Raw genomic sequence first — 18434 nt, forward strand, 5'->3', positions numbered from 1 at the left:
GGCCAGACATTATTCTAAGTACTGGGAAAATAATAGTAAATAAAAGAGAAGTTTTATTTATCAAGCAAGACAGACAATAAACACTAAATAAGTAAATTGTGTAGAATATTTAAAGGTGATAAATGACAGAAAAGAAAAATCAGGGAAAAGTGTACAGGCATGTGAGTATGCAGGGTGGGGAGTCACAATTTTAAATGGGGAGAAAAATATAGACCTTATTGTAAGATGGCATTTGAGCAAAGTCTTGGAGGTGGTGAGGGAATAAGTCTGGAAGGCATATGGAAGAAGAGGCCCTGCAATGGGCACTTTGCTATCGTGTTTGAGGAACAGCAAGTTGTTGTGGTTCAAGGGGAGAGAGTGAAGTGGAAGGTAGAGAAGAGATGAGGTATGGGGAGCCCCTAGAAGACTGTGAGTAGAGGAAAGACTTATCTGAGTTTCGTTCAGAAGTCTGGCTGCTATTTTGAAAATGATGTCTAGTGAGTATGGCAGAGATGACTGCCAAGTGACCCAAATCCATTCTCCTTCTTCCTCAATGTAGAGTTGTCAGTGGAAGTGGCATTTCCTAATCATCTTGGAATGCAGATATGGTCATCTGATGAGGAAAGAACAGAGGTGCCATTGGCCAGAGAGCTAAATGTGCACTGGCAGAAGGCTTTAAAGACTTGAAATTGGCCTCTGACTATTGCATAAGAAAGAAATCAGGGTGCTATTCTTTAAGCCACTGAGATTTGGGGGCCCATTTGTTATAGCAACACAGCCGACCCTAACTAAGAAAAACGTCAAGGACAAAACCAGGAAGACCTATAAGAAGCTATGGCACTAATTTAGGTGAGAGACTATGGTGGTTTGAACCAAGTAGAGGTAGCAGAAAATGAATCCTAATATATTTTGAATTTAGAGCCCACAAAATTTCATGACAGACTGAATGTGGGGTATAACAGAAAAAGGGGAGGCAAGTTTGATTTTATGATTTAGGGATTGATGCATTATAAGTTTGGGAAGACAGCAGATGAAACAGATTTGAAGGGGTAACTTGGAATTGAGTTGTAGATCTATAAATTTGAGATAATTTTTAGTCTCCAAGTGAAAATGTTAAATAGATATGTAGACATATAGGTTTGAAGTTCAAGGAAAATGTCTGGCCAAGGATATTGATTTGGAGTCATCAGTGTGTAAATTGGTGAGGTCACCACAGGAGTGAGGACAGCTACAAGAAGAGGTCAAAGGACTGGAGCCACTTCATCTTTATGAGGTCGGACAAAGGAGAGAAATCAGCAAAATGACTAAGTAGGAGAAATGAGAAAGAAGGAAAAACAAAAGTGTGGTGTGCTGGAAGATACTGACCTACTATGCTTGGATGTGCAGAGGTCCATGCTAAAGATCAGGACCCACAAAATGTTTCCTTGCCTCTTAGGAGCAAGGGAAAGACATGACAACCAGTGAGACTATGAAGAGAACAACCTGTGGCCCAATAGGAAAGAGCTGAGAGAGCAGAGAACACTCTGGAAACAACAATGGTAGGCTGGGAAATGTTTGGATTCTGTTCTGTGAAAGAAAAGAGGGAGATAAAAAACATTTTTTGAGCAACGGTGATAATCAGTTCTATGTTTTAGATGCATTTTGGAGAAGATGAAAATTTAGTAGATATTTCTGAGACCAGTAAGCTGAGCTCGAGATGAATCCTTCATCTTGAGTAGACTTGGGATCAATATCCCAGTGACTTTAATCAAGCTGGGATTAAGGGGTTAACTGAATCCAATCTTCCCTTCCACCTCTAGTCCTTCATCTGTGCCCTTGATCTCAGCAAGTGACATCATATTCTACTCAGTTGCTTTTGCCAGAATCTGTTAATTATTTTTAATACCCCCATCTCCCTCATCCTGTAACCAATCCTGTAACTAATTGCTGAAAATTTGGGTCTCTTAAATATTAAATACCTCTCAGGTTTTTCTATTCCCCTTCAACAACTATGCTGCCCTCTCACCTGAATCCCTTCAAAATCTCCTGGCTGGTCAGTTCAAAACAGGTATTTCCCACCCTTCCCAGTGTTCCTTCTGTTCATTGATGACATTGGAGGCAGTGGGGCTTTTAAAAACAAATCTTGTTATATCACTTCCTTGCTTCTCTTACTCCTGGGTTAAAATCCCGAGGCTGACCTTCTGGGCCCTATATGGTCTGATTTCTGCCTCCATCACCAGCTCTGTACATAAACAAAAAACATTTTGCTGAATGAATGAATGAAGGAAGGAAAGATGTCTTTTGAGCAAAGGCTCAACTTGAGTAAGTTATTTACATATTCAAAACCCCAATTTCCTCATTTATAAATTGAGAACCATAATATTTCCCTCACTAGAATGCTGCTAAGTTAAACAGTAAGATACCATGTTAATAAAACCTAAGCGTTTAGCATTGCATGATAGTTTTGATCATTGTAAGTGAACCAAATTGGCACTTGGCACAGAACCTGATACATACACTCAATATGTACTTGTTGATGATAAATCAGCACCTTGGAATCGTAATCACCTTGGTGACTATTTCTATAAAATTACCTATAAAACCCCATACCATCTCATTTGATGCTGAACAGCAAGATATGCATGGCTACTTACAGCATCATACTGCTGCTCATTGCCTCCAAAGATGGAAATCAAGTTCAAATTCCTCAGCTTGGCATTCACATTTGTAGTCTCTTTAATATATATCCTATGCTCCTGAGAAATTAATCTCAAACAAAACTTACTGGATTTCTACTTGTGTTAGGTGCTAGATATTTAAATTTAACTATTGAAGGCTTGTATGATGTAGTTTCAGTACCCCAAATCCTGACCCTGAAAATACATCCCATTGTCTGTGGTAGCCATGGAGGTGCACTGCTCCAATCGCCCTTCAAGACCACATACTGTAGGAAGCACAGTTGACTGCTTCCTCCAGCTGACACAGCTTTGGAATCTATACCATGTTCATGCCAAGGCCACACTTTTGCCAGGCTATACTTAGCCCATGAATGACTAGGAAGGGGCACTAGAGCAGTGCACTAAGGGCTAAGGCTCTTTCTGTCCATCTTTCTTCCTCTCGTATGTGTCAGACCTGCATCATGGTCTAAAGGTGCTCTCGGCTTCCTTCTGTGCTCTCCTCTTTTATCCTTGACAGGTGTCCTCCACATTAATCCTTTTACATATCTAATCCCATTTTAGCATCTGCTATGTTAAGAACCCAAACTAACACAGGTGCTACCAATTACCAAGGTAATTGGTAAGATGGGGCTTTTTTAAGTCAGGGAATTATATGTCACTGTGTCCTTAAAAGGAAAAAAAAAAAATACGTGTGCCTGTTTTTGTGCCAGTACCATGCTGTCTTGATGATGACAGCTTTGTAATAAAGCTTGAAGTCCGGAATTGTGATGCCACCAACTTTGGCTTTGTTTTTCAATATCCCTTTGGCTATTCGAGGTCTTTTCTGGTTCCATATAAATTTTAAAATTATTTGTTCCATTTCTTTGAAAAAGATGGATGGTACTTTGATAGGAATTGCATTAAATGTGTAGATTGCTTTAGGTAGCATAGACATTTTCACAATATTTATTCTTCCAATCCAGGAGCATGGAACATTTTTCCATTTCTTTGTGTCTTCCTCAATTTCTTTCATGAGTACTTTATAGTTTTCTGAGTATAGATTCTTAGCCTCTTTGGTTAGGTTTATTCCTAGGTATCTTATGGTTTGGGGTGCAATTGTAAATGGGATTGACTCCTTAATTTCTCTTTCTTCTGTCTTGTTGTTGGTGTAGAGAAATGCAACTGATTTCTGTGCATTGATCTTATATCCTGACACTTTACTGAATTCCTGTATAAGTTCTAGCAGTTTTGGAGTGGAGTCTTTTGGGTTTTCCACATAGAGTATCATATCATCTGCGAAGAGTGATAATTTGACTTCTTCTTTGCCGATTTGGATGCCTTTAATTTCCTTTTGTTGTCTGATTGCTGAGGCTAGGACTTCTAGTACTATGTTGAATAGCAGTGGTGATAATGGACATCCCTGCCGTGTTCCTGACCTTAGTGGAAAAGCTTTCAGTTTTTCTCCATTGAGAATGATATTTGCAGTTGGTTTTTCATAGATGGCTTTGATGATATTGAGGTATGTGCCCTCTATCCCTACACTTTGAAGGGTTTTGATCAGGAAGGGATGCTGTACTTTGTCAAATGCTTTTTCAGCATCTATTGAGAGTATCATATGGTTCTTGTTCTTTCTTTTATTGATGTGTTGTATCACATTGACTGATTTGCGGATGTTGAACCAACCTTGCAGCCCTGGGATAAATCCCACTTGGTCGTGGTGAATAATCCTTTTAATGTACTGTTGAATCCTATTGGCTAGTATTTTGGTGAGAATTTTTACATCTGTGTTCATCAAGGATATTGGTCTATAGCTCTCTTTTTGGATGGGATCCTTGTCTGGTTTTGGGATCAAGGTGATGCTGGCCTCATAAAATGAGTTTGGGAGTTTTCCTTCCATTTCTATTTTTTGGAACAGTTTCAGGAGAATAGGAATTAGTCCTTCTTTAAATGTTTGGTAGAATTCCCCCGGGAAGCCGTCTGACCCTGGACTTTTGTTTGTTTGGAGATTTTTTTTCCCAATTTATTTATTTTCAGAAAAACAGTATTCATTATTTTTTCACCACACCCAGTGCTCCATGCAAGCCATGCCCTCTATAATACCCACCACCTGGTACCCCAACCTCCCACCCCCCCGCCACTTCAAACCCCTCAGATTGTTTTTCAGAGTCCATAGTCTCTCATGGTTCACCTCCCCTTCCAATTTACCCAAATTCCCTACTCCTCTCTAACACCCCTTGTCCTCCATGCTATTTGTTATGCTCCACAAATAAGTGAAACCATATGATAATTGACTCTCTCTGCTTGACTTATTTCACTCAGCATAATCTCTTCCAGTCCCGTCCATATTGTTTGGAGATTTTTAATGACTGTTTCAATCTCCTTCTTGCTTATGGGTCTATTCAGGCTTTCTATTCTTCCTGGTTCCGTTGTGGTAATTTATATGTTTCTAGGAATGCACCCATTTCTTCCAGATTGTCAAATTTGTTGGCGTAGAGTTTCTCATAGTATGTTCTTATAATTGTTTATATTTCTTTGGTGTTAGTTGTGATCTCTCCTCTTTCATTCATGATTTTATTTATTTCGGTCCTTTCTCTTTTCTTCTTGATAACACTGGCCAGGGGTTTATCAATTTTATTAATTCTTTCAAAGAACCAGCTCCTAGTTTCGTTGATTTGTTCTATTGTTTTTCATTGTTATATTTTATCCCTTCACTGAATTTAACCTCATTTTTTGTATACATATAGGTTTTTTTTTTTCTTTAAAATTTTGGGATACACTTTCTTCTAATAGATCAAAATGTACCCTAAATATACCAGCCTGATCATATTCTTTCCTCTTTTTATTTTCTTTTTTTAACCAACTTCTTATCAATTCCTTTTTTAGAATCTTTTTGAATTTTCATCTTTACAGTCATATTCCATCCCTTTATTGTGTTCACCCTTATTTGTGTGTGTGTGTGTATGATTTTCCACCTATAAATTTTGGGAGGTTGTTTCTTCTAACAGACCAAAATACACCCAAAATCAAGTGTGTGGCTCTCTTCTATTTACCAAGTTAATAACTCTCTCTCTCTCCATATATGTATATATATATATATATATATATATATATATATTGTTTTTTCTTTTTTCCTGGTTTCAGGTCTCTTCTGATTTGGTTAGTGTATATTTTTCTGGGGTCCTTGCTACCCTTTTAGTATTTTGTTCTCTCATTCACCTATTCTTATCTGGATAAAATGACAATGTGGAAAAACTCACCACAAAAAAAAGAAAGAAAGAAAAGAAAAAGAACAAGAGACAGTACTGATAGTTAGGGATGTAATTAATACAGACATTAATAACATGTCAGAACTAGAGTTCAGAATGACAATTATCAAGGTGCTAGCTGGGCTCAAAAAAAGTATGGAAGATATTAGAGAATCCCTTTCTGGAGAAATAAAATCACTTTCTGGAGAAATAGAAGAACTAAAATCTAACCAAGTTGAAATTTTAAAAAGCACTAATGAGATACAATAAAAAATGGAGCCTCTTACTGCTAGGCTAAATGAGGCAGAAGAGAGAATTAGTGATATAGAAGACCAAATGATGGAGAATAAAGAAGCTGAGCAAAAGAGAAATGAACAACTACTGGACCACAAGGGGAGAATTCTAGAGGTAAAAGATACCACAAGATGAAACAATATTAGAATAATTGGGATGCCAGAAGAAGAAAGAGAAAATGGGGCAGAGGGTATATTGGAGCAAATTAAGGTAGAGAATTTCCATAATTTGGCAAAAGAAACAAGCATTAAAATTTAGGAGGCATAGAGAACCCTCTTCAAAATCAATAAAAATAGGTCCACCCCCTGTCATCCAATAGTAAATCTTAACAAGTCTTAGTGACAAAGAGAAAATCCTGAAAGCTGCTCGGGAGGTCTGTAACATACAATGGTAGAAATACTAGTTTCACAGCAGACCTATCCACAGAGACTGGCAGGCCAGAAAGGACTGGCATGATATATTCAGAGCAGTAAACTAAACAAAAATATGCAGCCAAGAATACTATATCCACCTAGGCTATCACTGAAAATAGAAGGAGAGATGAAAAACTTCCAGGACAAACAAAAATTTAGGAATTTGCAAACACCAAACAAGCCCTACAGGAAATATTGAAAGGGGTCCTCTAAGCAAAGAGGGAGGCTAAAAGCACCAAACCAAAAAGGAACAGAGACAATATACAGTAACAGTCACCTTACAGGCAATACAGTGGCACTAAATCCCTATCTTTCAATAGTTACTCTGAATGTAAATGGACTAAACGCTCCAATCAAAAGACACAGGGTATCAGAATGGATTAAAAAAAATAAGGCTTATCAATATGCTGTCTACAGGAAACTCATTTTAGACCCAAAGACACCTTCTTATTTAAAGTGAGGGGGTGGAAAACAATTTACCATGCTAATGGACATAAAAAGAAAGCTGGGGTGGCAATCTTTATAACAGATAAATTAAGTCAAAGACCATAATAAGAGATGAGGAAGGACATTATATCATACTTAAAGGGTCTATCCAACAAGAAGATCTAACAATTTTAAATATCTATCCCCCTAACACGGGAGCAGCCAATTATATAAAACAATTAATTAACAATAAGAAACACATCAAAAATAATACAATAATAGTAGGGGACTTTAACACCTCCTTACTGAAACGGACAGATTATCTAAGCAAAAGATCAACAAGGAAATAAAGGCTTTCAATGACACACTGGACCAGATGGACATGACAGATATATTTAGAACAATCTATCCCAAAACAACAGAATACACATTCTTCTCTAGTGCACGTATGGAACATTCTCCAGAATAGATCACATCCTGGGTCACAAATGAGGTCTCAACTGGTACCAAAAGATTGGATCATTCCCTGCATATTTTCAGACCACAATGCTCTGAAACCAGAACTCAATCACACGAGGAAAGGTGGAAAGAACTCAAATACATGGAGGTTAATGAGCATCCTACTAAACAATAAATGGGTCAACCAGGAAATTAAAGAAGAATTAAAAAAATTCATGGACGCTAATGAAAATGAAAACACAACTGTTCAAAATCTTTGGGACACAGCAAAGGTGGTCCTGGGAGGAAAGCATATAGCAATACAAGCCTTTCTCAAGAAACAAGAAAGGTCTCACATACACAACCTAACCCTGTACCTAAAGGAGCTGGAGAAAGAACAGCAAAGAAAGCCTAAACCCAGTAGGAGAAGAGAAATAATAATGATCAGAGCAGAAATCAATGAGATAGAAATCAAAAGAACAGTAGAACAAATCAATGAAACTAGGAGCTGGTTCTTTGAAAGGATTAGCCAGACTTATCAAAAAGAAAAGAGAAAGGACCCAAATTAATAAAATCATGAGTGAAAGAGGAGAGATCACAACCAACACCAAAGAAATACAAACAATTAAAAGAAAATATTATGAGCAACTATATGCCAGCAAATTTGACAATCTGGAAGAAATGGATGCATTCCTAGAGATGTACAAACTACCAAAATAATACAAATAATACATTTAATTGCACTAATAATAATTAACTATTTGCATTAATAATAATGCAAATAATACATTATATGGTAATAAAATAATTTTATTTTTTTAAAAAGATTTTATTTATTTATTTGACAGAAAGAGATCACAAGTAGGCAGAGAAGCAGGCAGAGAGAGAGAGGAGGAAGCAGGCTCCCCACTGAGCAGGGAGCCTGATGTGGGGCTCGATCCCAGGACCCTGGGATCATGATCTGAGCTGAAGGCAGAGGCTTTAACCCACTGAGCCACCCAGGCACCCCTAAAAATAATTAAAAAAAAAAAAGAAATTCTCTAACTTAACATCAAAAAACCAAATAATCCAATTAAAAAATGGCCAGAAGACTTGAACAGACATTTCTCCAAAGAAGATATGGCCAATAGACACATGAAGAGACTCTCAACATGACTTATCATCAGGGAAATGCATATCAAAACTACAATGAGATATCACTTCAGACCTGTCAGAATGGCTAAAACTAAAAACAGTGGAAACAAATATTGGTAAGGTTGTAAAGAATAAGAACCCTTGTGCACTACTGGTTGGAATACAAACTAGTGCAGCCACTGTGGAAAACAGTATGGAGTTTCCTCAGAGCTACCTTACAATCCAGTAATCCAGTACTGGGTATTTACATGGAAAATATAAAAACACTAATTCAAAGTGATATATGTACCCTTGTATTCTTCCCCAGTTGAACCTCCAGAAGAGAGCAAAACTAGGCCAACACCTTAAATGTACACTTACGAGGCCCTGAACAGAGGACTCAGCTAAACTGTACCTAGACTCTTGATCCAAGAAACTATGAGATAGTATGAGAAACTATGAGATATTTACTAGCCTAAAACAAGTTCATTTTTGGCCTTGCTTCCCTCATTATGCACCAATAGATGATAATACATTGCTAAACTACCCAAAAGATGTTAAGCATCTTCTAAATTTTCATTATTTAGTGATGTAGAATTCTACATAAGAACTTAACAAAGTGTCAATACAAGGCATTCTTTTTTATTATTATTAATTATTTTTAGTTTTTGCCCCAGGGTACAGGTCTGTGGATCGTCAGGCTTACATGTTTCATAGCACTCACTATATCACATATCCTCCCCAGTGTCCACAACCCAGCCACCCTCTCCACACCGCCACCCACCAGCAACCTTCAGTTTGTTTTATGAGATTAAGATTCTCTTATGGTTGTCTCCCTCCCGATCACATCTTGTTTCATTTCTTCCTTCCCCAACCCCCAAACCCCCCACCCTATCTCTCAAATTCCCCATATCAGGGAGATCGTATGATAATTGTCTTTCTCTGATTGACTTATTTTGCTCAGCATAATACCCACTAGTTCCATCCACGTCATTGCAAATGGCAAGATTTCATTTCTTTTGATGGCTGCATAGTATTCCGTTGTGTGTGTGTGTGTGTGTGTGTGTGTGTGTGTATACATATCACCTCTTCTTTATCCATTCATCTGTTGATGGACATCTGGGTTCTTTCCATAGTTTGGCTATTGTGGACATTGCTGCTATAAACATTTGGGTGCACGTGCTCCTTTGGATCACTACATTTGTATCTTTAGGGTAAATACTCAGTACTGTAATTGCTGGGTCGTTGGGTAGCTCTATTTTCAACTTTTTGAGGAATCTCCATGCTGTTTTCCAGAGTGGCTACATCAGCTTGCATTCCCACCAACAACAGCGCAGGAGAATTCCCCTTTCTCCTCATCTTCACCAACATCTGTCATTTCCTGATTTGTTAATTTTAGCCTTTCTGACTGGTGTGAGGTGGTATCTCACTGTGGTTTTGATTTGTATTTCCCTGATGCCGAGTGATGTGGAGCACTTTTTCATGTGTCTGTTGGCCATCTGAATGTCTTCTTTGCAGAAATGTCTGTTCATGTTCTTTGTCCATTTCTTGATTGGATTATTTGTTCTTTGGGTGTTGAGTTTGGTAAGTTCTTTACAGATTTTGGATACTAGCCCTTTATCTGATATGTCGTTTACGAATATCTTCTCCCATTCTATCAGTTGTCTTCTGGTTTTGTTCACTGTTTCCTTTGCTGTGCAAAAGCTTTTGGTCTTGATGAAGTCCCAATAGTTCATTTTTCATTTTCCCTTGCCTTTGGCTATGTTTCTAGGAAGAAGTTGCTGTGGCTGAGGTCGAAGAGGTTACTGAATACAAGACATTCCTATAGAGTATCTTTGGCTGTGGTCCATTTTGGTTTAGTTGCTCTATAATCAGCTTGAGAGGTTGATTGTTGAGGAAGATGCCTAACAGTCATAATATGCTTTAGTCTGATCAGATAGGATCATTGATGTCTGAGGATTTAAAAATATCCAATTGACTTATTTTCTTCCCATTCATACACTCCATCTCCTGTAACATTTCCCCAATTTCTCTACAGAGACTAAATTTAACTTTATTGTTTTATTTTTTATATTGCTCAAATTCTTCCAATCAACATCTTTCATAAAGAGTTCTATGAAGTTTCTCAATATCCTCCACAAAACTACTTACTCATTACATTTAAATATCTTTGAATGCATAAAATTACTTTATTATAAAAACTATATATTATATATAATATATATTATAAACTATATATAATGTATAAATATATATAATATAGAAAAGAGAGGAAGAATGGTAACATTTGTATTAGTCAACCAAAAATTTAGAAGTTACATATTTTAACTTATTTCTATATCTCTACCACAATTAGTATTTTTCTGAGTTTCTTTGCTAAACATTTAACTATTAATATAAATCCACTTATCCTATGGTTGTGTAATTGGCAAGTTATTATAAAAGATGTTTTTGGCAAGTTATTATAAGAGATGTTTAGGAACATATTTCCTAACTTATCCTTTTAATGACATTAAAAGAGGACTTTGTGTCAATGCTACTCATTTTCTGCCCTAAGGAAATCTAGTTCTCTCATTTGTCAATTTCAGCTGGGAAAACCCACTGGGCCAAAATCATTAAACCAACAAAATCATTAAACCAACAAATAATTCTGCTACCAGTTCCCCAAGAGATGTGATTGGCCCTATCTGTACAGTGTCAGAGAAACACCACAGGAAGACTTAAAGATTAAATAGTTTAGTGTTAAACTTGCTGACAAACTATCCCAGCAGATTCCTGCCATTATTTTCTCCTGCAGAAATCCAGTTTTAACAACCTCTGACATTTCAAGAAGAGTATTTCTCCTGTAGATTTTGATTATATGAGTACAGCACTCAACATATTCATCATGATGGATTGAGCAACAGCCTTCCTTATCTTTAGAATATGCTGAGCCCTGATGCTTTAGATTCCAAACTCAACTCCAAATGTCTCTGCAAATTAAAATAGTCTTCTGAGATAGTTTGAGATGTTAATTAAGCATAACAATTAACTAGATTCTCCACAAGATTGGGGGGTCCATTTAAAAACAATTAGTATCACCTTCTTTCTTTTTTTAGTATCACCTTAATCATTCAATAGGTAATCTTTGTCTTGAGACCAAATGGTGGAAGAAATTTCCCCATTTCCAACATACTGGCTCCACTCAACAGGAGTTGAACTGCCTGTGTATCATTTGTATTATAGGCCACAAAGTTATTATTTTAATAACAACAAAAATAAAATAATAACAAAATAATACAATACAAAATAATACAAAAATAACAAAATAATAACAAAAATAGTTATTATTTCACCAAAATCTGTACAGTGGAATCTCACTATTTGCTACTTGCTAATAAAAAAATAATAATTTAAAATACTGTCCAAAGGGACTTACCATGAACTATCAGAATGTCACAATGGAAAGCTGAAAGTCCTATAAAATGATCAAAATTTCAGCATTTGCTCATTCTGAAGTATACCCCAGGTATGAGATGAATGATCCTATTGCTGCTTCAAGGGACTCCCCATCTACTGTGTAACTTCTATGATAAGGAAAAAAGTCATTAGGGTCTCCCTTAGAGAGCTAGATGAAATTATTTTCTAAAACCTACCAACTTAGTTTTTCATCCTGTTTATGTGCATCTACATGAAGTTGTGCCTCAGGGTTCCCCACTTTGTTCTACCAAACATTTAGAGCTCCAAATTTTGATGCTTACCAGATTTCCAATCACTTTCCTTCTCCTTCCTTTTCTATCCAAAGAATCTGGCTCATTTCATACAAAAATATATAAGGTAGGTTGGGTCTAGTTTGCTAGTGTGACTCACTTCACAAAAGTATGATGAATCCTGACGGATTTATGAAGATATAAAAAGAATCTTCATCAGCAAGTCCTGCTCTTGCACCCAGACTATGACAGAGCTTCCTACACCCCAGGAAGAGAGCCCATCTGGTTCCATTCTCCCTGATTCCTTAACGTCATTCTCCTGACAATTCCTTTTTAAATATTCTTTTAAGTCTAATGGTTTGAACTTCAGTGAGCCTCAAAATCACCTGGAGGGTTTGTTAAAATACAGTTTATTAGGCTTCTCCCTCAGAATTTGGGATTCACTGCGGTGGGGGAGGCCTGAGGATCTGTAGAGGCAACAAGTTCCCAGGTGATGCTGATGCTGCTAGTCCAAGGGCCACACTTTGAGATCTATGGTTTTAGGTGATGCTTCTCAACCCTGACTGCACATTAAAACTATCTTTGCACATTTTTCCCCTTTACTGTATTTATTTTTATTTATATAGGTTTTTGTTTCAAGTCTTTGTTTAAATTCCAGTTAGTTAACGTACAGGGACTGGAAGAGATTATGCTGAGTGAAATAAGGCAAACATACAGTGTAATATTAGTTTCAGGAGTAGAATTTAGTGACTCATCACTTACACATAACACCCAGTGCCCATCACAAGTGCCCTCCTTAGTACCGATCAGTCATTTAACCCACCCCACCTCCACCTCCCCTCCAGAAACCCTCCACTTGTTCTCTATAGTTAAGAGCCTCTTTCATGGTTTGCCTCTCTCCACCACCCCTGCCTCCACCCTGGATGTATGAGAAGTCACATGTGACCAGGGTCCTCCCATGACACAGGAAATCAGAATTTCTTAGGCGTGGGCCTTAGGGGCTGGTTTTTTTTTGTTTGTTTGTCTTACTCTTTTTTTCTTTTAGCAGCTCCCAGGGGATTCTAATATGTGACCAGGGTGAGAATTGCTGCAATAGGAGGAGTTGGTGCTAAAAAGAGATGCAGTTTGGGGAGAGATTTTTAAAAAATGTCTTGACGCAAAACCTTCTCCAGAGATTTTGCCTTTTAAGTAAAGAATGCATCCCTTAATATTTTAGGAACATTAAAAATATTTCAAAAGCCATTATACATTAGTTTATGTCTCTTATCCCTGGAACTTATTGGTGTTCAATAAACAATAAAGAATTATATTAGCCATAATAACAAATCTTTCATTTCTGGTTGCTGCAATTAGGTGACTAGAAATTTAATTATGCAATTTCTTATGGCAAGATAAATGTACCATTTTCTATGAGAGAATAAAATTTGCAAGATATGAGCATACCAAAGACTTAATAAGTGGCATGGAAAACTTAACTTTCAAGAGAGTAATTATCAGGAGACCTCAGCTGAGTAAAATCAGAGCCTCTCAGTGGATCTGAGCTATGAATAAATGTGCACTGGGGTAGAAGTCTCAATTCCTCCTAATAGACAATGGGATCTTACATATTTTTTCTAAGATACCTAATTTTAAATATAGACCTTGCCTGAAATTTTAATACTCTGACTGTGAAAGTTAGAAGCAATGTACTGGATTCTCATTCCACAAGACTATGCAGATTCTACGGGAAGAAATCAGGTTATTGTGACGTGTTTGCTTGCAGGTCAGGTTTTTTTCCTGTGGCCTAGCACAGCACTGGGCATGTAATAGATGCTCCAGAAACATTCGCCAAATTTAACTAAATATTGTTGCTCTTTTTCAGAGGAAGTAAATGTACTTTTAAGGAATTTTCCTGTTTAATTTTTATTTTTTAAAGATTTTATTAATTTATTTGACAGAGAGAGATGACAAGGAGGCAGAGAGGCAGGCAGAGAGAGAGGCGGAAGCGGGTTCCCTGCTGAGCAGAGAGCCCTATGCTGAGCTCAATCCCAGGATCTGGGATCATGACCCAAGCCAAAGGCAGAGGCTTAACCCACTGAGCCACCCAGGTGCCCCTTTAATTTTTATTTATAACGATGTAATAGATGCACATAGTTTAAAAAGTCATGGCTTGTGATTTGTTCCATCCTCCCTCAACCCCCAAATTCTGCCCCCCAGCCACTATCATTTTCTGGTCTGCCAGACCATTTCTTCTAAAGTTTCTACCCATATTTGTGCATCAAAGTCCCTACAAAAAATTTCTTGATAGAAAACTAATAATATATTTTGATTAAAAAAATTTTAAAGCGGAGTTTGATAGAAACTCACTGGGCAGGTGGCAACTGTCCAAATGAATTCAGTCAAATGAGTTCCTTAAGGGCTTTTGTCCTTGGGTTGCACAAGGTCAGTTGCAGAGAAGTTAGTCATGGGGTGGTTTAGAAGTTAACAGGGTCTGGGGAGGGATTGGTGAAGTTTTGTAAACTCACATTTATCTGGGGTCATTGGTTTGGTACCTGAGGCAAGACTAGTTGCTGAAACAGTGTGTAATGTATGCTTCAAGAGCACATGAGTCCCTGAGAGCTGCTATTTAAGGAACTCTTGAAAATACTGACATTGAAAGTGCAAAGGATAACATATTACAAACTGTTCTAAATTTATAAATTAGCCAAGACACAGAAAAGATGCTTGTTTCCTACTGTAAGTTCTACAACACTAAGGCAAGCACTGTTCAAAGTACTCTTGATAACAAAAACATTTAACTCAATGTTTCTAATGTTTTAAATTATAATGGGCTATATAGATACTAATGTTACTATTATTTCATTTCCTCTTATGTTTATAACTAACAGTAAGAGTTTTAATGTTTTGACAAAAATTTTACAGGTCATGGAACAATCATAATTTTCCCACCAGCTTTAAGATTGCTTTGCAGAGTGTAGCACCTACAGGGAAAGCCAGAGGGAGATGGATGTTGAGAGAATGAGAAGGAAGGGGGAAAAAAGGCATCCATGGATTACAGTACCTACAGCCAAGCTGCAGCCCAGCAGGGCTACTGTGCATACACTGCCAGGCCACTCAAGGATAGGCACATAATCCCCTGGTAGGTGGGCAGAAAAATTATGGAACCTATGGACAGCCCACTGATGTCAGGTATACCCAGGCAGAGTCCACTGCAACCTATGGACAGACCACCTTGCAATTTTTTAAGGACCTACTCCTGCTGGTTATACTACTCCAACTGCCCCCCATCCCCACCCCAGGTTTATAGCCAGTCTGTCCAGGGACACAGTACTGGTGCTTATGATACCACCACTGCTGTGGTCACTACCACCCAGGCCTCCTATGCAGCTCAGTTTGCATATGGCCCTCAGCCTTCTTACCCAGCCTATGGGCAACAGCCAGCAGCCACTGCACCTGCAAAACCATAGGATGGTATCAAACCTGCTGAGACTAGTCAACCTCAAACAGCAAAGGGGTTTACAACAAGCCCCACTTAGGATATGGACAGAGTAACTACAGTTATCCCCAGGCACCTGGGAGCTACGCATGCAGCCAGTCACGGCACTACCGTCTTATCCTCCTACCACTTATTCCTCTACATGGCTGGCTGACTACTTATGATCAGAACAGTTACTCTCAGCGAACACCAATGGGCAGCCGAGCACAATGGACAACAGAGTTCCTATGGCAACAAAGCAGCCATGGGCAGCAGCCTACTAGTTACTGCCCTTCGGCCCTCTCCCCCACCCCCACCACCAAAATGAATCCTACAGCTAGGCTCCAAGTCAATATAGACAGTAGAGTAGCAACTACGAGTATCAGAGTTCATTCTGACAGGACTACCCCAGTAGCATGGGTGTTTATGGTCAGGAGTCTAGAGGATTTTCCTGATCAGGAGAGAACCAGAGCATGAGTTGCCCTGATAATCGGGGCAGGGGAAGAGAATTTTGTTGATGGAGGCATGAGCAGAGGTGGGCGGGGTGGAGGATGCAGTGGAATGGCTGCTGGAGAGCAAGGTGGCTACAATAAGCCTGGTGGACCCATAGCTGAAGGACCAGATCTTGATCTAGGCCTACTTGCAGATCCACATGAAGACTCTGACAACAGTGCAATATATGTGCAAGGCTTATATGACAATGTGACTAGAGAAGCTGGCAGAATTCTTTAAGCATCACGGAGTTGTTAAGAATAACAAGAGAACCAGACAATCCATGATCCCTGTCTACTTGCACAAGGAAACAGCAAAGCCCAAAGGTGATGCTACAGTGTCCTATGAAGACTCACCAACTGCCAAAGTTGCCATGGAGTGGTTTGCTGGGAAAGATTTTCAAGGGAGCAAATTTAAGGTTTCTCTTCCTTGGAAGAGGAATGGCATGTGGGGTGGTATGCCTCCCTGTGAGGGCAGAGGGATGCCACTGCCACTTTGTGGAGGTCCAGGGGGCCCAGGAAATTCTGAAGGGCCCATAGTCACATGGAGGCTGTGGAGGAGAAAGAAGTGGCTTTCCTTCAAGGTGGCCCTGGGGTTCCTGAGAGAACCCATCTGGAAGAGGAAGAAATGCTAACTGGAGACTGGCAGTGCCCCAGTCTGGGTGTGGAAACTGAAACTTTGCCTGGAGAGCAGAAAGTAGCGGTATAATGTCCTGAAGCCTGAAGGCTTCCTTCCATCACCCTTTCCACACCCCCCTGGGGGGAGGGTTACTGTAGCAGAGGTGGCCCTGGTGGCACGCTGGGAGGAAGAGATGTCCTCATGGACCACAGTGTTCCTGGTGGAACACTGTTCAGAGGTGGCTGTGGTGGAGACAGAGGTGGCTCCTGTAGTGGCTGGGGCATGGACTGAAGTGGCTTTGGTGGAGGAGGGCAAGGTGGCCCTAGTGGGCCCCCTGGACCTTTGATGAAACAGTTGGGAGGAAGAAGAGGTGGGCATGGAGGACCTGGAAGAATGGATAAACACGAGCACCATCAGGAATGTAGCAATGCAGAGACACGCAGAGCTGCGTTGACTGCCAGATTTATTTTTTTTTAAACCAGAAAATGTTTTAAATTTATAATTCCATATTTATAATGTTATTATGATTACTCCTCACTGTACTTTAGTATTTGCCACCATTTGTGAAGAAACATTAAAAGAAGTTAAATGGGGGAAGAAAAAGATTGCTTTTCAGTTTCAGCTTGCATGGCCATGTTTATGGTGCCACACTATTGTGCAAAGAAGAATAGCCTGTAAATGAAATGGAGAACCGCGTTTCCTCTCTTTTCCCTACACCTGCCTGCCCTCTGCTGGAGGTGCCAAAAATTAGTGACATTGACCAAAGACTCGAACTATACTGTACAGGTGGTCTTCAACCTTTTATTCTTCCCTGCCCTATCCTTCACTGCCAGCCTTGAGGGGATGCAAAGCATTCCCATCAGAGGCAAGGATGTTCCAACTCTTAGCTGAATTAGTTGTTATATCCAGATTGTGGAGAAGACTGGTGCCATTAAGCAATCACAATCATATAACCTAATTCTCTTAATTTAATTCTGGGCATGGAGTGTAACCTTCCGATAAAGCCTACTGTTGGAAGAGATGTCGAAAGTTATTTTGTTCAACTATTTTTAATTTTACTTCTATTGCATAACTAAAATTTTTTCCTGCATTCTAAAAGTAAGCTCAGAGATGATAACTTTTCAGCCTGGACTGAATTTTTGACTTGTGCCAAATTTTGATTGACATTTTCTTCTCTCATTCAATCTCTGTAATTGTCCTCATAGCTTGGACAATTACTCCCAGAAATGTGTAATATTAAGAGTGATGTAAAGACATCTGTTATGACTGAGATTAAGAACTGTGTAACCTTTCAGTTTCTTTTCAGAACTTCCAGGTCCACTTCCAGACTCTGAATTCTGAGATACTGCATTTATCTCCTCTTTTACTCCTGGTCATATCTACACCCCACCCTCCACAGTTTACCCTCCCATATAAGGTGATATCACTTCTCTGCCTAGTGCTTTAGCACTGGCTAAGTCCACAGGAAATGCTGAACATTTTTTCCATTAAATGTGTGAATAAAATAATATATTTCATTTCCTTAAAGAAGAAGCTGTAGTTAGTACTACTTGGTCATCAGAACTGGACTTGAGATCAAGGCAATCTATGTATCTATAAACTTCTAGAATTCTGTTAAGAACTCTTGGCTCAAAACG

General features: G+C 38.8%; 1 pseudogene; it reads left to right on the top strand.

Annotated features, from left to right (window-relative positions):
* The first annotated feature begins 225 nt into the window (after positions 1 to 225).
* On the top strand, positions 226 to 17274 carry LOC122903518 (annotated as a pseudogene).
* Positions 17275 to 18434: the final 1160 nt, after the last annotated feature.

This window comes from Neovison vison, chromosome 3, assembly GCF_020171115.1.
Source record: "Neovison vison isolate M4711 chromosome 3, ASM_NN_V1, whole genome shotgun sequence".
In the NCBI taxonomy this organism is placed as follows: domain Eukaryota; kingdom Metazoa; phylum Chordata; class Mammalia; order Carnivora; family Mustelidae; genus Neogale; species Neogale vison.